The sequence below is a fragment of the Streptopelia decaocto genome (genome assembly GCF_964273445.1).
Source record: "Streptopelia decaocto genome assembly, chromosome: 3".
NCBI lineage: Eukaryota > Metazoa > Chordata > Aves > Columbiformes > Columbidae > Streptopelia > Streptopelia decaocto.
Window position 1 is genome coordinate 86,695,082 of NC_138656.1, and position 4,180 is coordinate 86,699,261.

The window sequence follows — 4,180 nt, forward strand, 5'->3', positions numbered from 1 at the left end:
TGTGAAGGTTCCATCCCACTTCAATCAATCTGTGGTTCTATGACCTTCAGTGTTCTGTCATCTTAAATGTTAACAACTCATAGGCTGACCATGGCATGAAAATGTCTATAATAATCCAAGTTCTCTGGGTTATATGGTTTTACCTAAACTCTGCTCCAAACTTCATTGGTGTGTTTCATACTGACTTCTATGGAAACTGTATACCAAACGCTCTACTTCTGAAAATAATTAGGAGAAATTTATGGCAAAAAAAATGGGAATTGTTAGACTTCCAAATTCAACTGCCTTTCTAATATGTGTGTGGAATGATTGCATGTTTTTCAGTTACTACAGTAGAAAAGTTGGCATTGCTCTGTTTTGTAGTAGCCAGCTACTAAGTGTCTCTGTTTTCTGCTGTTCCTTGCAGTATTTGTGCAGAGCACTTTTGAATGAAAGTTGTGTTCCTTACAGTACGGGAGAGGTTTAAAGTGTGGTTGTACTGTTTCAAGGTGGTAGGGATATCCATGAATCAGTGGTAGAAGGAGTTTTGCTGAGAACTGTGATGCATTCCAAACGCTTGATAGCGTGGAAACCATCATGATAGTAGTGTGGTGAATATGGAGCAGTTGAATGTTTTTGTTATTCAGAGGTAAACTATAAGGCCCTTTGGAAACAAATTTGAAATGATTTATTGGTATTTCTTCATAACAATTGACAAGTTTATTTTTAAAGGCAACTGTCCTAATAATCATTATTAATAACCTGGTGCTGTTTAGAAGTTTCTGTTATTTCAGAATGGTTACTTGTAAGCAAAAACTATCAGTTAAAAGAAAATATTTAGCAGACTTCAGGGTGCCTATGTTTGAAAGGGTGGAACTAGCTGTAAGTGTATTAATTGCTTAGTTTGTATACCTGTAATCCCTTCCCTCCACCATTTGGAATTATTGGCCTACAGACATATGTTCATTTATAAGGAACTGATCACAATAATGTCTCCTTTGACAGTTCTGAGGCTATCTATCTGGGTAACTTCATATCACAAGTGTCACCCCTTGGACACAAAAGGTGGTGATGCAGGGTTACATTACTCTGTGCACTTCTTAAATCTTATTACAGAAAAGCAGTACTGTGTTACAGTACTATTTACTTATAAATAGAAACAGTTAAAATAAGCTATAAACTAATTTCTGTTGCAACCAATATGGCCAAAATGTGGCTTTTCCAGCACGGCCTACATCCACGGTACCAATTTAATCACATAATGGAAGAGAGGATTTTTGCATTTTCCTTTTGAAAACCTACAGATCTGTGTTTTTCTTGTTGTTAGTGGCAAGGCTTTTCAGGCGAGATCTTTTAACACTAGCAGGTCGCATATGCTGGAAAAAGACAACTGCTGCAGAAAGAAGAAACTACCAGACAATTCCCACACTTTTTAACTGAAGGCTGCAGCAGCAGGCCAGCCAGTGTGAACATAAATTCTGTCACAGAGAGTGTATCACAGACACAGGAAAGCTGAGTATATGGATAGCAGAAGAAAAACTTGCTGCTCTTCTCCTGTCTCAAGGCATTTCCCCTATAACCTGCCACTGTCCAGAGACCTGACAGGACTTGCAGAGACAACAAGTGACTAGAAACAATTCTGTACTGACCAAGAAAATGCTGAGGGAGTGAAGAAAAAGACCAATTGGACTGTTCTACAGACCAGCAACTTTGAGTGATTTCATCCTGAGGTGCCATGTTTCCACTGAACCCGAGTTGGTTCAATGGAAGAAGAAAGGCATCTGGAAAAACTTATCAGCTCCACCAGTTCTCTCACTTTCTTGCCGTTAAAATTTTGATTTTCCTTCACACTGCTCATTAGTTTTAGCTAATTATAAATGAAACGTCAACACGTTTGCTTCTTCCCTTTCTGTAAAGCCAGAAAAACAAACAAACAAAACAAACTTATTTGAGTTTACTGGACTTTCTGCTTTTTCCCAAGCTCCTGCTGTTGTCTTCTACTAGCTGAAAGTTTAAAGAAACTGGAACAACTGACAGTGGAAAGAAAGTGGAACAATTGTGGAACTGAACTAATGTATAAGCAGAGAAAGAACTGAAGAATTTGCACAGGAGGCCTGGAGAGATCGTGGAATCTGTTGATGGAGATATTCGGAAATTGATGAGGCCCTCTGCTTGTTGCTCTGAGCAGAGGGTTGTACTTGGTGACTTTCTGAGGTCCCTTTCAACGTGAATTATCCTGAGTCCAAGATAGAGGGACAAGATGAAACAAGAATGGACTAGAACAAGGAGGAAGGCAGTCATAGAGCTAAGCAGAACTTTAAAATGTGTGTTCCAAGTTGTTTTGGTTTGCAATTAGATGTGGGCTTAATACAAATTTTTGGGTGGCATAGGAGGAAATACTGTGGTTATACACATCACTGCAGTTTTGTGCAGTTTTCGTCTCAATAGCATTCATCTGTACTAGTGGAGGCCTAGCTCTGGTTTCCCTTTCTGAATGGACACCCCACACTGAAGCTGCAGGGGTTGTTCCCATCATCTGTAACAGATTAAGGATGCATGGGACAAATGCTGGAGAACAGGGTTAAAAGAAATAGGAAAAGGTTAAGCTGTAAACTCATTCCAACTATTTCCTTCATACGTTCATCAGAATTTAGGCATTACACTAAATCTAGACTAAATCTTTGACTAGCACGGGCATCTCCTCCTGAAGTACATGTTTCTCAGTCTTTTCATGTGGAGCTGTACCACCTTGTATAAACTACCTCAGTGTATGAAAGTTGCATGCAAACAAACAGGTGGGCATGACTCCCTGGTTTAGTGGCTTACACATTTAACTGGGAACAAACCCAGTTGGGTTCATGCCCTACTGAATTATTAGTGCAAATTAATATAAATTCAACAAAGCTGTTGAGACAGTATCAAAAGGAGAATCTAAGCTTTCCTATTCCAAAGACAATATAGTTTGTTGTCAAAATAATGTTATGGAAGAACAAGAGAAGAGGTAGGAGTTCAAATTCCTTTGGGTAAAGAGAAAAATTAAACCAATGCAGCTGCTACATCTTTGTGTGCATCCAAACCTCTTAGCTCTTGGCTACAAGGCAGGTGGCCAGCCCTTGGCAAACCTCTGGTTTCAATTCTGCTTCTTCTGCAGGTGCTTGAGAGGGATCATTCAGTTTCAAGCTGATAACAAGTCAATAACTTCTTTTTTTTTTTTTTTTGAAGGTATTTGCTGGAATTTGAACTTCATTGAAAAATTGATTACACCACCTTGTAATGGAGTGTTTTGGCAGCAGTGTTTCGTCTGGCTAGTGATTTCACAGAATCACAAAATGTTAGGGGTTGGAAGGAACCTCAAAAGATCATCTAGTCCAATCCCCTGCTGGAGCAGGAACACCTAGATGAGGTTACACAAGAAGGCGTCCAGGTGGGTTTTGAATGTCTGCAGAGAAGAAGACTCCACAACCCCCTTGGGCAGCCTGTTCCAGTGTTCTGTCACCCTCACTGAGAAGAAGTTTCTTCTCAAATTTAAATGAAACCTCCTCTGTTCCAGTTTATACTCATTGCCTCTTGTCCTATCATTGGTTGTTACCAAGAAGAGCCTGGCTCCATCCTTGTGACACTCACCCTGTATATATTTATAAATTTATATGTATACATTTAACAGGCCATATAAAGAGAAGACTTGAAAAACTATCTTCCTTACATCTGAAGCACTGGAGGATGAATGGATTAACACGGCAAAATAAACCCCCGGGTTTAAGAGGGGAGAACGGTCACGATGGGGAAAGACTGCAGTGAATTTCAGTCGAGGAGAAACCGGAACTGCTGGGAGGAGAAGACGAAGGGAAATTTAAACGGGTTGGAATAAACCAGCTGTACAACCAGTGCTGTAGCGCTTTCTGAGCAGACGCCACACGTAACTTGCTCCATGCACCCAGACCCCCGGTTCGTGCTCCCAGCCGCTCAGGAAGAGCCGCGGCCCCCGCGGGCGGCCTCCAGGCCGCAGTTGAGCTCCCCCCGGGGCCGCCGGCCCTGCCCCCGCTCCCCACAGGCCCGCGGCCGCCGCCGGCCCCAACGGTCCCCACGCGAGCCCGCCTCGCACCGCGCGCCCGGCCTCTGACCCGCGCGGGTTGCCCCTGATTAGCCCGCTCCCGCCGGAGAGGGGGGAGCAACGCGTTTGGGGAGCCAATCAGGAGCCGGG